This window comes from Melopsittacus undulatus, chromosome 1 (genome assembly GCF_012275295.1).
Source record: "Melopsittacus undulatus isolate bMelUnd1 chromosome 1, bMelUnd1.mat.Z, whole genome shotgun sequence".
NCBI lineage: Eukaryota > Metazoa > Chordata > Aves > Psittaciformes > Psittaculidae > Melopsittacus > Melopsittacus undulatus.
Window position 1 is genome coordinate 103,405,129 of NC_047527.1, and position 16,419 is coordinate 103,421,547.

Genomic DNA, 16,419 nt, shown 5'->3' on the forward strand with positions numbered 1-16,419 from the left:
CAGTGAAAACAAATATTTGAAAACTTTGGTCTCACCTTGAAGCAAACCTCATAGTATTCTTAGGCTGGAAAGTCACGAATTGTGTTGGTAGGCACATACATTTTTTAATATTAATTTTCCTTCTTAATTGTAGCATATGTAAATATTTTCCATATTTCCTGCAGAAAAGTATTTAAAAGTATTTTTTTTTAATATTCCACTTAGGAAAATACATTCTGAATTGTTTCAAAACAAAATTACTATTTATGTATTTATTTTGTTGCTTTTGTATGGTTTTATGGCAATTCATTAGCAGCTGTGGTTTATACCTGCCACGTAATGGGGCCACAACATGGTCTTTTGTTCTTAAAGCCCTGAAAAGCAGTTGTGATTTAATATTGATTGAAACATCCTATTTAACAGCCCATCCTCTTGGAATTGTATTGGAATAGCTTCGTAATTTGAACAAGAAGTGAGAAGATGAGATTTCACTATTAGAATAGTGGCTGTTTTCAGCTTCTTAGAAAAGATTCCTGAGTATCACAATAAATGATACCAAAAAAAGGTATTGTTTTCTTAATTAAAGTGCATAAACTGTGCTTATCTCTCATGTGTTTATTTGTGGAGCCATTCTGTTTTTCCCATTGACTGTCATCAAGACAGTTTGAACATGGGACTCACCCTAATGCAAACAGCTAAAACACTTGGGATATGCTCTTCTGGGTGCCAGGCTCCATGTTGTAAGCATGGCTGGATTTTCTCATGACTCTGCCCACCAGTCTTAACACTGCAATTCAAACAGCTGTGATTCGACCCCTTCATAGAGAAGTCCTGGAAAATGCCCTTGTGGGGAGCTGCTGGAGGTTTCTGGACATTCACGTTTAGTGGATGTCCACCCCACAACTACCAGATCAAATGAAATTCTCACTTCCTCAAATTCGTCCTTTAATTCAAGGTTCATTCTTGTTTCACATGTTATCTGTGACTTCTTGTTTTCAGGAGGGGCAGAACTCAGTCATCGATCTGAAATCCACTGTTGGCTCTTCTCTGGAGACAGTTAATCTGGTTCCTGAATGTGGAGCTGGTTTGAAACCTGGGCAACCACTAACATGAGTGGGAGAGATGAGATGTAGAAGTTGGGTTTGACCAACATCAGGATGATTATCTGGGAGCTGGTTAGGTCCTGGTTCAGCTCTGATTCTGTCAGTGGCTCAGTGTTCTGTAGGTCCATGAGTTCGCTTTGACTCTGCCTTAATTTGCATACACCTTCGAGGAACAGTAGCCTCAATAATAACATCACAATTCCCACACTGGTCATGATCAGAGGGAAGAGGGTGAGTTTGTGGATGCTTGATCTTACCCAGTAGGTTTCTATACTATGCTGCAAGCAGCATGCATAGTAATATACACAGAGAACACTAAAAGTATACCACTTCTGATAAAATACAGCTTTCTTCAGAATTTCTTTCCATCCTCCCTTCCCCCTTTCTCATAAAAGAAAGAAAAGTAATCGGCAGCAGAATGCAAATCAAGATTCAGTGTTTATCTTCAGAAGGCATATGGTTTAGGTAGCTCCAATGTGACCTTCTACTCAGGTCTGACCTATGAAGAACACAGCTAAATTATGTATAATGGCTTTGTGATGAAATGCAATGCCAATTATAGGAGTGAGATGAGGCCATAAACATACTGCACATAAAAATCAGAGAAGGAACTTAAATCCCAGTCCCAGAACTGAAAGATTAGTGCTCTAACCACTGACTATAGTCAAAGCTTCCTACTGGAAATGAAGGTTAAATTTCTTCTTGTATTCACACTGTGTTGTCAGAAGAGTAATTTAAATGCTTTCAATAATATGGAGGTTAGAGTTTTCATCCTTTTCCTTTAAGAGGTCTTCTACATTTAGTATAATATTTTTCAATCAAAATTCAGGCAGTTTACTTGGAAGGCTAAAAATGGATAATGACTTTTCGGTCAATTGCTTTTGACTGTCAATATGAAGCCTGCATTACCATTCCACAATATCATTAAACAATCAATAGCAATTAGTGTCTAGTCAAGCTTGGTGTTTTAATCACTTAAATCAAAATGCCCATAATTGTTATTGTATGTAAATATTTGAAGATGTTTATAGTGGAGATGAATTTCACTCATCTAGCCAAGAGAACTAGAATTAGTGAGAGCAAAGATAGGCTTTAAGCCTCATTTCCCCACTTTCTGAAACTGGGACAAGAAAGAATGGGATCTTCCCGTATCTTGAGTAAAACCCTGCCCTAGCAAGGGCAATGTGAGTTTGTTGGCAGGTGATCACTGTGTGCTGGGGATTCCAGAGCTTTGCTTTACCTAATTTCACAGGTATCAGGAAAACCCAGAGGCTGCATAGTTCATTTGAGCCATGGACTGAATTTGCTCTCTGTATCACAGATTAGCACAGGTGTTTTGTACACAGAAGACTCAACTGCACACTTACACCTCCTTTGTCTTTATGAATTATTTCAGACTAAAATAGCTCCAGGATACCACAGAAGGAACCAGAACTTGGGGCATTGATACTGGGGTACTCAGTACCTCAAGTTACACAGGGGAATTTTCAGCATTCATTCTTTAGAACATGTAATAGGATTTCATATTTAGGGACATTTTGCTCTTAGTGTTTTGTGCCTGTAGCAGTGATCCTTAAGCAAATGACAGAGTGGCTTTCCCCACTACTGGCTTTACCAAGAGCTATCTCAGTTGAGCACAAGGAGCCACATGCAGTGTAGCTGTAAAACTCACTGAGGTCAGGCAGAGGATGATTATGTCTTATTAAACAAACCAAGAATCTTATCAAGAAACAGTGTGTTAATTGCTTTTGAAGGGAGCCGAGTAAACCCTCAAGCACAGCTGCAAGAGCCAAAAATGTGTACCCGCCTGCCACATCCATGTGTATAAATGTGAGGAACTAGATCATTTGACTTGATGCATCATTCACTCTCCTCCACAGAACAACTCCCATTGACTGTGGCAGGGATTTTCCATAACAAGACACAGTTCAAGTTCCTGGGTCCCATTTTGGAAGCTTGATGGGAAAGAACAATAGAAGAAGATGTTTGAGGTTGCCACCGTTCATAGTCTCAGATGGTTAAAAAAGGATTAAAAGGGTATTGGCTGGATAAGAAGAAGTTTAGAAGAAGAATATAAGGGTGATAATGTTCATGACTTGAGTGTAACAGGGCACACTGACAACTGCAGTATCCATTTAACAAGAGTGATTTATATCCAAAGATTTTTGGAAACACATAACAGTCTTTGAATGTTGCTGCAGACTAATATGACCACTGCAATCATTAAAGGGCTGAAGAGATAAGTAAGACAACAGTGAACACAACAGAAAACAACCCAGGAAAAATACAGATCCTGCTAGCCTATTGCTTGAGTTGGTGTGCATCCAGAGCTATTCCATGTACATGAACCAAGATGCTACCCCAGACATTAATTTTCCAGTTAATACAAGGAATAGAGATTAACAGAGTGCTGTCAGAACCCTGAAAAAGACCCCATGTCTTACAGACCAGTTCAGAATGGGGAAATATAGAATCTGTTTTCTTTGGATTCGGGTCCTAGACGTATAAATATTTTGAATCTGCTATTTGGCACTCTGAGCCACCACCAGCAGTTTATTGTCCTGGTTACTAATCCAGGCTTCAGCTCAGGAAAAGCTTGGATGTATGCTTAACAATAAGCTCAGGTAGCCCTAATTAAGTCAACATGTTCAGGAGGCTAAGTCCTTGCAAAATCAATGCTTCTGGATATTTTGTCTGTGAGAGCTGTACCTCTAACAAAGAGCATGAGGTTTTGTGTTATCAAAAAAAGCTCTAGATAAACAGTAAGGCAAAGCCCAGAAAGCAATTTGCATGCATGTGTGTAACAGCAAAGTGTTTATCAGGTTGAGATGACATAGCCCATGGTGAAGAGGTGGCAGAAGGACTTTGTGTTTGACAGCTGAGTCCAGTGGAGCCCCCATGGCTCAGATATTCCTAATATCGCATGGATGTTTTCTAGGGAACTTTTGGTTGTCATTTGAATGAGTGTCCCACTGTTAGACATGGCATTGTTGGGATTGATTTTGTCTTTCCTGCATGAGAAACCCAGCTTTGTTCTGGATATTCTGGGAGATCTGAAAAAGCAATCCCTGCTTCGTATGAATGACCAGTGACTATAAGAAGGCACAAAATCAATGACCAAAAGGGGATCTCTACAAAATGGAGGTTCTTCACTCTCCCATTATACACAATTTCTCCTGGTTTTAGTAGTTCATGAATAATCAGGTTTTAAATGTTACTTTCTTCAGGCTATTTTCTTGTGTAAACCATTAAACTGCAGCCTGAAATAGGTTCAGCAGAACCTATGCAAAATATCAAAGCCAGCCTCCTACACCCTCAAAGTGTTAAGAGCAGAGTCTGCATTCAGAATCTGAGCCCAACAAATTTCCAAAATACCACATCAAAGGAAGACAGCACCAGGCCCCAATGCCCCAAACAGAAAGGTTTAGAAAAAACAGAAAAAGACAGTTTACATTTGCATAACAACAGCCTATGTATCCAAAACACCTCTTGGAAAGAGCCACAGCTGCAAATAGGAAGTTTCTTCTTTCTTTGAATCTCATGACCCTATTATGCTTAATAACTAAACTAACTAACTAACATTCAGGAGATTTGTGGACCAAAGGCAAAAGAAGACCTTGCTAAAATGTTCCCCCTCTGCCTCCCAGCACCACAAACACTTTTGCCACTTTATTTTTGTGTCTGCTTCCCCATCTCTCTCCTTCTATTGCGGTATATACAGTACCTCTTTACCAGTTTGCCACCTAAGTATACCAGAAACGAGCCTGAATGTCTGCTGAATTCCTCTCAGAATTAGCTCTCTAATAGGCATTTCAATTACATTTTTTCATCTGGTTCCAGTCAGCATTCAGGTTTAAAAAAAACCCAAGCCAGCAGTACCGGACAATCAGTTCTCAAAGCTAAAAGCTCTCCAATAACATCCCAACAGCAGAAGAATTTTGATAGAACCCACAGGAATGCAGAGACTAAATTTTTTTGCTTATATCCCCTATATCCACCCCCACTCCCCTCCCCTTTGTTTTTGTTGGTGGTATTTTTATTTCTAGAGACAGGTTTTCCCTTCTGATGAACTCAAGCAACAGGCAATTTCCATTTATATCTCAAGTCCAGCTATTCAGACTAATGACCGAGATGCACATACATGGTTTTACTGTTCAGCAAAATAACATGCCAGTTTCAAGGCTGTCCATAGGACGATGTGGAAGATACCACGCTTAATTCTGGGATAGCCTTACCTTATAAAACCCCCCACAAACTGATGCAGCAGGGCTGACATCTGCAGCCACAACCAATTTCCCTGATCACTCTGCTGAAGAGCTTCAACATTCCTGCAAGCAAACTGCTCCCATGCAGTGTGAGGTCTGGGCCCCTATAAAGGCTGCTTCCAATAAAAAGCAGGGAAGGAGGAGATACGAAGATCCCTTAAATCAGAGGAAAGAAAAGATGCAACGAAAGATTTCCAATAATTTTGTAATATAAAACAGCTTTGCAAAACGAGAAAAGTGGCTGTGGGAAGCAGGCAGAAATCTGCTCTTTATCCCATCTCAGTACTGCTAAATGGTGAGAAACTTGGCAGAGGGCCCACACTTTTACTTATCTCCTAAGTCTAAAATCATGCTGCTTTTTTTCCTCTTAATTCTGTTCTAAGCGTTGTGCATAGAAGGGAAAACACTGCTTTAGATGTGAAATCAGCAGTAGAGTCTGTGGCATTTGGGTATTTTATTCCATCAAAATGAGCTTTTCTTCCAAGGTGAAGTGTACAATGTAACATTACTTAATTGCCCACACTGCTTGGTGGATGCTGACATATATTGTAGAAATGTTAACTGTTTTACATTTCAATGCATTCCCTCTCCCAGCCCTTCTACTCTGCTGCTTTGCTAGGATGAATCTGGCCAGCTGCCAGATAGGAAGCTTATTTTTCACTGGTGATCATAACTCTGGCTGGTTGTAGCAAATAATGTAACTGGCAGTGTTAGGAAGCCCTGCTGTGCTGCCTTAATTGGGATCACTCTTCTAGCCATGGAGTAAAAAGGTATTAAGTTAAGATAAATGAACTGCTTATTGGAAACTACGAATGTGTCTCTGCATCAAGTTCACAGATAGGGAAAGCGAATGCCGCTCCTCTCTCCTTTCTTCCGAGCTCCTCCTTCCATTATCCCAGCTCCCCGGCCACACATTCCTCTCCTCCAGCCTAGCAATGCTGCTTTAACAGCCCTGACCAAGATTACATGCATTTGTCTGCCCTAAAGACCGGATGGCATCCTACGGCTGGCTCAATTTTCCCTTGTTCTCAATACCCTGCTGCCCTGATGGAGTCAAACTGCGGGGACTTTTCTCTGGGCTAGAGCCTCATACACATCTGGCCTCTGGCTCTTTATAACACAGAGCTCTAGAGGCCCTCCTCACTGCATTGCATGAAACTCAAAACACAAGCCACAAGCCCCTGTAAAGAAGGCAATAAACATTTACATTGTGTAACTCCGATGGTGCTACAAGATACAGTGACAAGCCTGAGGTTACTGCAACAAGGACCAGATTTTGTCACTGCAACTCTGAGGATGCAGACTTCAGAGATGTGAAAGGCACATCCCATAAATCCTTCATGCTGTCATCCCATTGTCTGCTAGGTCCGGGCAAATTAAATCCACATATCTGGCCAATTTTCAAGGGCAGTTTGAGAAAGACACATTTACACAATCCTACAGAGGCCAGAACTTTTACATGAATACACTGGCCCAGCAGTGCCCACAAGAAATGCTGAGAGCTCTGAGAAGGACCAGCCACACTGTATAAAGCAATGGGCTCTACCTGCAGTAATGTAATTAGTCCATGTTTCCAAATTGTCAGATATAGATAAAGAGAAAACGAAGAAGCTTTTAGTTTCTGATTCACACCAGGGTCATTCAATTTTGCTTAAGTAAGGTCCACTTCAGGTCCCACTCAACCTCCTAGCAAGCTGATCCAAACCTTCACTTGACTGGATTTATGCTGATATGGGGAGGTAGCATCAGAAACCTTGACTCATCTCCCATGCAAGTCATTGTCACCCCAGGAACTAGGAAACACAGGAAATTAAGAAAACCCACTGGCATTATTCTTGCTTCCATTAAGACAAAAAGAGAACAGACCTGATATGGCTGATTTGGGTCTGATCATAAATATTTAGGCTTCTGTAAATCAGGTGTCTGGGCCAGAGCTTTTTCTTTATGGTGGCCAGACATGAGCTTGACTAGTACAAGGGGTCTGTGGGCACCTCTTGGAGGAGCTGGATTCCCTTTTTCCCTTCAGTTGGCTATAAAGGATGCCCAGAATGACTGCCTTGAACTCAACCTCTGTCTGAGGCTGCATCTAAAACTGTCTTTTAGATGCATAAACTAGGCCAGGTGAACCCCACCTGAAGCAACATGGGTGTAAATTCTCCACTCTGTTTCATGTAGGAACTTGCTCCCCTCTCTGGGAACATCAGCCCCAGAGAGGCAGTAACAGGATTTAATACAAGTGACCACTTTTCTTCCACCTGCATGGAACAACCAAACACAGTCTTCAGAGCTGGTTCCAGGCAGAATTGTTCCTCAGCATGAATCTTCACCCACATGAATGTGGAGGAGAGTTCCCAGTGACTTTCCTAGGACGAAGATTTGGGAAGCACCTCAAAGCTCAGACAACATTTGTGGAGAACAAGCTGCATACAGTGGAGTGTACATGTTATCCACTGTTGAATGGATATCTCTGTGCTTTCCAGGCTGGCTCTTCTGGTCATGCAAAATGCTCATACTTCTATAGGAAATGAACTAATTCTTCATGCAAGACAAAGGTCTGACATTCTTCTTCTGACATTCTCCTTCAGTTTTAAAAATACTTAGGAAGCAGGTGAAAGCATGATTGAAATCATGGCAAATATTCCCTTCCACCTTTCTAAGAGCGATGTTTTGGTGTATTCTCTATGTTCAAGAGGTATAACTGAAACTGGTCTGATCCAGCTCTCATCTAGCTTCCTTTGTCTCATTTCCTGGAGGCCCAGTGTGGTGGTGACTTCATTCAAAGACCACCACAGCCATAAACTGGCATGTTGCTCACACTGTTGTCCTTTTGAGACTCAAGAGCAGCTCAGCATTAGCTTGTTTACAACCAGCCCCACCAGCAACCTGGCTGATTTGATGAGTGCTTCTCCTCCATTAAAGTTCCACCTATAAATGCCTTCTGCTCCCTGCTCCTTCCTCTTTCAGAACTCATCTGCAGAATCAAGGTCCTCCTTGCTCATACTCTAGCGTTTTGTTAGGGAGGATAAGTGACAGTAGTACACATAGGGTCTATTCCCCACTCTGCCAGGGATTCAATTGCTGTAAGAACACTAGCAAGCACTGAGCAGCAACTCACCAAGATATGGAGGATTTGGATGAAATATTGAACGTGATCCCATTGTAACGAAGAACTCTGCCAATACTTAGCTTTATTTGAGTTGTGTTGATCCATGAACATTGTGCAGCACTGCTCACCTCTGGGTGGGTCAGAAGCATCCTAAAAGAGCAATTCCCTGCTTTTCTGCTTTTGGCCATGCTTAGAAGAGAATTTATGCTGGCAACACTAAGTTCTATGAGGGCAGTATCTTAAGAAGAGACAAAAAGAGAAGCTGCTTGCACTCAGAGCTTCTCAGGTTGAGGGAGCTGCCTGTCCGTTGCCTCCACTGCACTTAGGGAAATAGGATTTTGTTGGAATTTTTTGATGAACAAAATAATACCAGTCTGGTACCTGGCCCACATTGCTCCTTCCTTATCCCAGTAGAAACAACCTTGCAATATCGACCTGCCATAAGGGCAGCAATGCTATTTTCTTCTTTAACTGGTTTTGCACTTGGACAAAGTGGTAGAGAATAGACTGTGAGAAAAGATTTTTCTCCTTTTTTTTCATTGTAGAAATCAATACCCATATCCACAGTGGGTTTGCATGGGCTGTCTCCCCTCTAACACACACAGCAGGGACCAGGCACCATTCTGATGCCCTGTGGTTGGAATTGTGGTACAGGGAAAGGCTGAACTCCATCCTCCTTTCATGGGAGAGACCCTGAGCACTCAGAGACTGCCACAGTCATGTTCGCCTTTTGAAAGGGGTGAGAAAGATCTGGAAGGAGTCTTGGGGATGTTGCCATGAGCAACAGAGCAGGGAGGAAGTGAGCATGGAAGGCGACCTGCACGTCACCGCCACCTGCTTCCACTCTGACAACACAGTGACAAACTGCAGTGACATTCCTGTTCACCGCCTTGACAACCAGTCAGCAAGGTGCAAACAGCAAAGCTTTGCATGATAAGAGGCCTGGCATAACAGCTTAGGTGAAAGAGCAGGTAGGCTTGTAAGAAAGCCAGCAGTTCACACATATCTCATTAAACATGATAAAGGTGTTATATCCACAAGGCTCAAAGATCTCCATTTTGGGTAAAAATGATACCAAAACATTTTCCTTTTCAAGGACAATAATGTCAGAGCAATATTTATCCAGGATACATCAGCAACCTCAATACAATGTCTGTAAATGAACCCTGATCCCTCCATAAAACTTCACACTACCCATCTCCCACTATGCATTACCTCCCTCCCTCTGCCTCATGTGTGGCACCACTGCCTTCCTATTATGACCCCAGAGATTCCACCATGGTCTACATCCCTCACATCCCCCAAAAGCCCACCCATCAATATACACCCAACTGTACATCACCACAGCCACCTCCTCCCAGTGCTACATACTACCCCATAAAATTCATCCACCAGGCTTGGGCTGGGATTCACCAGGAGAGAGGAATGGGATGAGTTATAGCTGCTTCCCATGGTATCCCCAAGCTGTCTCTGCTTGGGCTTCTCCTGCCACAGCATCTAATTCCTGCCACACAGCTGGGACAAAGTTGACTGCTCCAGTCACACCAGCTATGAGTTTTCTTGAAGGCATCATATGGTAGATTCATGCCAGGAGTTTAGAAACGTACTTTCATTAGCAAGAAACAATACTGTTGGTTCAGGGAGAGCATACTTTGAACTGATGATGATTTAAAGATGCTAAACTATTCTCCAACAAAGGGAAGTAATGGATAGTGAGAAAAGCTGTGGAAAAGAGATCTGTTGCACTGAATCCCACCTACTTTAGATATGGCATTGAAGAATTTGGGGCCTTTCCACAAACCACAGTTCCACGTTGTACACCTCATGGACACATTGGGGTTTGGAATTATTACAGACTGATGTTCATTTCTGGTCCACCAGAGAAGTCTGAAACGCTGATTCAGCCCTTGGAAAAGTTTTCTGACTTCTACTTCAAAACATGAACAAAAAGTACCTATCCTGCCCAAAACACTTCACCTCACGTTGCCAATAAATCCTGGGAGACAACATCAGTTCCTCTGTGTGTGATTTTCTCTTTGAACAGCATTACCCCATATGCATTTCTGTTTAGCTGCTTCCCTAGTGCCTCCTCAGTGAGATTTGATCTGGCTATTTATTGAACTTTGTCTAGTGTTTATTATTTAAGGAATTCACAAGATAGATGTGAACACTTTCAACCTGACTGTGCTTTGGGTTACCAGGATGATTGTTTAACGTGTCCCAGCCTCCACAGGGCTACTTGCCAATTAAAAGGATTCCAGTGGGTGCTTATTAATTTCCCTGTATATTTAAGTAAAGCAATTTCTCTCCTTAGTTCCTAAATTTCTACAGGAGCTCTTCAGTCATGCCCAAAGCCAGGCAACCTGCTGGTAGTGAGCAGTCTCACAAAGTCAGCTCCTTTTCTTGTTTGTGATTTTGCCACTAATAGAGGCTGATCTTTCCAAAATCTGCACCTATTCCCACTTAATTAGCTCATCTGGTTTATACAAACTTATACTGACATCAGGATTGCTCACACACTGATCATGACAGCTATGAATAAAAAGGTCCTGGCTCCTCATCTGCTCTTAATGCTGCTGGGACCACATGTCTCATCTTATCCTTCAGCTACATGAGCCAAGCAGGGAGCATGGATCTTCACCCATGCTTCTTGCACAAACACAAGTGAAAGTGCTCTTACCCATGCTTTGATATGCAGAAATAATTGAATGGCTGAGCACACCAGAGCGGCAGTGCCAAATACTACATGGTAGTGTGATTTTTCAGCTTATGTTTAAATGAGTTGAGGTCTGAAGGCCAGTTACAGTGTCCAGGCTCTTCTGTATAACTGGCTAGCACTGCTTGAAAAAGTCCCTTAGCAATCACCATTTGTGGTCAGCACAACCAGTGTAACATGGAGGTATCACTCAGACTTGGAAATATCCTGTCAGCAATGATTCAATCTTTTATATGGTTATTTTTTTACAGCCCTCCATCTCTCCCCTTGGATTTTAGCTTAAAATTCTATGTTGAAGCTATTTCATAGATCACTACCCAAACTAGTCTAATTTTTGCTGCTGTTTCTCTTTCCTTTGGATCTGGGATCTCACATGAACCTCGCATAGGCATCTCTCAGTCCCATAAGGGAAACTTCTTGCATGTACTTTTCTATGACTCTTACAGTTAGAGATCCAAGAAGGACTGGGAGACACCTAAATTTTGGCTGCACAAGGGCTCATGTCTGATCACATTATGGAAACAGAAATTCATGAAGGGGGCATGGCCACTGCTCAGCTCTATTTGGGGCTTTCGTAATCTGTTCAGTTTCCTGCTGCTTTTTCAAGTGAATCAATGCTCCATTTACATACATATTTAAATAACTCCATACCTCGTTCTGTTTTAAGCAACATCCATGACATCAGTGAAGACAGACTAAGGAGACATCCAACCGAATTGTCACCAAAGTGACAGTTTTCTCCACGCAATGACAGGCAAGCATCCTGTATGTGACAGTAGGTGGGAGCAAACTTGCTACATCACCTGACACACGTGTGTACATAGGTACCATATGGTGAAGGTTGGGTGCATTCTGGTCACTCCTAGGGAGTTCTCCAGGATTGCTGGGACCTAACATGCCAGACTGCCAGAGACATTCACAGGGCCCACAGCTTCAAGAGGATTAAGATACCATGGGAGAAGAGTAAGGGGAAGGAGGTTATAAGCCAACCGTTCTTGGCCATGGACCATGGCATGAACATCCCAAAACTCTAGAGAAAGCACAAGTCCTGTTTAACCAGTGTTTGTGTCTGAGTAATATGGAATGGGTGGAATGGTAGCCTGCATGGATACCTCCAGCCCTGCCTTTTTGCACATCCAGCTGCAATCAGTATGTCACAAGAATGTGTAAACAATCAAAAAGATAGGGAAAGGTGGTGGGTTCTTTTCTGTCTACAAGACACCTGCTCCCTGTCAATGTGGAGCACAGCCTTTTGTGTAGCTAATCCAATAAACAACATTGTAAAGCATCTGTCCTGCAACTGGATCCCAGCCCATGACAAAGAGCAAATCTGATCCACAACAAACAGCTGGGAAGAGCATTTGATACTCACACAATATTTCACAGCCTGTCCACAGCTTCCTACCAAAATCATCCAGAATTTCTGCTAAGACCAAAAAAGAAGGGGGGGGAAGGTCATTCTGCATCACAACAAGCTTAAGTATTAGAAGAGGAGAAATGATGTTTGACACAGTTTTATAATGACCAAATTCTACAAGTGAGCAGCCCAACTCTGCTCTTCTGAAACTAAGATATAAATTTTGAAAGCACATGTATGAAATAGAAACAAAAACCCACATAGACCAACTTCACCTATATGATAAATTATCACCCTCAGTGGACAGAAAACCTTGAATTAATCTTTCATTCAGAAGACTTTTGAGTTCTGGTAGGCCAGGAGCTAAGCTTACAGCATTCAGGAATAGATTTAGGAAGTTGCCATGTCAACACACCTCCACCGTTAGCAAGAACACCTCAGAGATGGGGATGTGAACTAGAAGCCCTATTTTTAAGTCTCCATATTCAAATTCAGTGTGCAACACAAACCTCAGGCTCAAATTTCCCTGGAACTGCTGAAACCCTCCCTGCTTCACCCAAGGTGGAATTTGGTCCATGACCCCATGAGCACCCCAGGCCAATTAAGTAAAAATATGTCCTTTCTGCCGAGGAACAGCTAGAACATTCTTCTTCCTTAGAAGAATATCATCCCATGCAAAAGTAAATTCACTCAGATATAACATTTCCAATGGAGTAATTCTTCTCTCTCACTCCCAAAATGGGGGAAAGCTCTTTGCCAATATGTAATTTCTTTCCTAATCACATTGCAGTGTCACATACCAGTGAGCTAAGGGCTCCCGCAGCAGCGTTATTCCTCAGCATATGTGACTTTGTGTAACACGTGCTTTGCTCGGCAGTCATCAGCAACAGAGAGCAAGAACATACTTCTTCCTCTATGACATTATTAGGCATTAAGAGCACTACATAGCAGTGCATTTCAGCTTCTTTATTTTCTCCCAGTAAAAGCAGCTTGGCCACCTGGTGTGCTGCACACACAGTTAAGTTCCAAATGTAATGTATTTTGTAGCGAAAGAGATTAGAAAGCTGCTGTAATGAATCTCATTACCAGCGTCTTTATATCCTCACCTAGTTGGAAGCAGAGATCATCCAGACCTGGGTACTGTACTTATTTAGAATAGCATCATCTACCTCTCAACCCTGTCATTACAAGACAAATTATTTCCTTTGGCTTGATGTTCTAGCCATGCTTTGTTCAGTCTTAAAACATGTTAGCAGCCAGATTTTCTCAACAACTAAAGGCCAGATTTGGAAGTACTCAGCACCCACAACTGGGCTAGATTATTTTACAAGTGTTTGATCCCCATTTAGTCACCTAAAATAAAAGCCAGACTTCCAGACACACTCAAAAGCCTCCAAGATCTTCTGGAAATCTGGACTTACAGCTACTCCAGTAACTTGCTAAATCAGTGGAAATTAAAGCTGACAGCATCTCATCATGTTACTCATTGCAATGATAAACAAGCAATCTTACTCTTAGATCAATTTCCAAGCCCCATTCCCCCTTTTAAAGACAGTTACTTGCTGGTTTATTCAAATACAGGCCAACATTTCCAACTGTGGCTTCCAGGTTAAAAAAAAAATATAATCCAGATTTTCGTATCTTTGTATGTTCTCAGAAGAAGAAAAAGATATCATTTAAGCTATATTTGGTCAACATTTCCAGGACAGTTGATGTTGTGGCAGAGAGATATGGCCAGGAAACTTTAACCCAGAAAATGAATACTAGGAATATAGTTGCAGTTGGTGGGTTAGAGATTAATCCTTTGGATCTCTAACAGCAGAACACATGTACCCTCCCCAGGTCCACACCTGGGTAAAGGCAGACAGGCTTCTCTTCCTGCCTTTCACTTATATGACTGCTCAAATATATGTGATCACACCACTTTTTCATGCTATAGGTGCTTAAGACTGCAACTGCAATGCAAGAACCACCCCTCCCCTCTGATTCCATTGCTGTGCTGTATCCTGACCACAGTCCTCAGTAATAGATGTAGGCCAAAACTGGCTTTCCTTTCTCAGGAATGTTTCCAAAATTCCAAAAATTTTCTATGAGCCTGACAAAGCCTCCAAACTGAAAATTATGGAGAGACTCAATCACCAAGGAGTGGTCATGTAAGAGACTCCTTTAACCAGTCCTATCCAGACCAGGAACTGTTCTAGGCTAAGCCTCAAACTCTGACAAAACTGTTCCTCTCCTGTACAAGTAATTTCTCATACATTAGGCAATCAAATAACATTAACTAGCCATCATATGGGTTGTTGGAGTAAACAGGGCATTAACATTTCAGTGGAAAAGACACATTCCCTTCGATTCCTTCGGCTGAACCTTCACATTTGTTGATTCGTAAGTATTAGGACTTCAGATCAGTCAGCTTCTGAGTTGTGGTTCTATTTATCTACTTACTAACTTACACTTATCTCAGTGTTCTTCTCAATGCTGTATCAGATCTCAATACAGATGAACTCTATTTATGTGCAAATATACAAATTACAGAAGAAAATTAGGATTCATTCGCATTGGATCTAATGACTGGATGTGGGACATATTCCTTATAAATATTCTTTATGAGGAAGTTTTACCTGTTCTAAAGGTAAGTATTATATTTCAGTGTGAAAATGCAGCAGATCAGGATGATAAAGATTGTTTTATGATCAAAACTCTGAAAAAAGATCCGTTTTCAGTTCCCTGATCCAATGAAACAGACTCTCTGTATGACCTTGGGGAAATGATTTAATCTGTTAGTTCCTCAGATGAATATAAAGTTACCTCTTTCCTCCCACTCTGTCTAGTGGTATGTTGTGGTCTCTTCCTGTATAAAAAAAGGACCTCAGCCCTACAGTATTCAAGAACAAACATATTTTAAGAAGAGAGAAAATGAGCCAGCAAAATATTCATTCACTGTTAAGAAAATCTCATGCATTTCAGGTGACAGATTCAGTGCCAAATAGTAACAAAACTCACATAGATATTCTAAAGAGAACTTTTGGGTTTCCTCAATAGCCTGTTCTACCAAAGCTGGCTCTTGGGAGCACCACCCTGCAATCCCTAAAGGCAAAGATATGCTTTGCAGCTCATTTAGAGACTAGCAAATAGGGAGGGGATGTGGAAGATGCAAGTTAAAAACCATGTGAGCATAAATGCTGTTGTTTACAGGTAAATAAAGAGTGTATTTTCTTTTTGAACCAATGAGGTTTGGTAAGCACAACAATTTGCTCAGTCCCTGCTCCTACCATGCAACTCTCACTCCATTCTATCAGTGCTGTATGTCAGCATATCTGGATGTGAAGCACTCCCCATATGAATGGGCTATTCATCTTCCAACACTGCACATGCAGAGCATGTGAAATGTTGAGAGATTAGATGCTGCCAGAGTGAGAGATTCCTTGATGCAATTAAAGTATGAAGAACACATGCATCCTGGATTTAAATGACTCCATCCAAACAGCCACCACCTACAGCCACCTCCACAGAGGCAGGGTGGCCTCTGTGACATTGTAACCAGCCCATAATCCGATGGAGGAGCTGGTGTTTGCGCTGTGGCATGAGCACAGAGATGAAGGTGTCAGAGTGCAGCCTTTTTTAATGAGCTGTGATTGAGGAGACAGTGATAGGCTGCTCTGAGAGGTGAGGCAGACCCAGTGAAATGGCCCAGGGAAGCAGGGTGAGGAGCAGAGGCAAGATGAAACAAGATGAAACAGCAATATTTGAATAAAACTGATGTCAGAGAAGCGGCCATGCTGATATAATATCAGCAATGAGTGGGAGAATGTAAGAAAAAGTACATGGTAAATTAAGCACCAAGGCTGTTAAAGGTCCAGTTATTTTCCAGCTAGTTGCTTTCTGATTGTTCG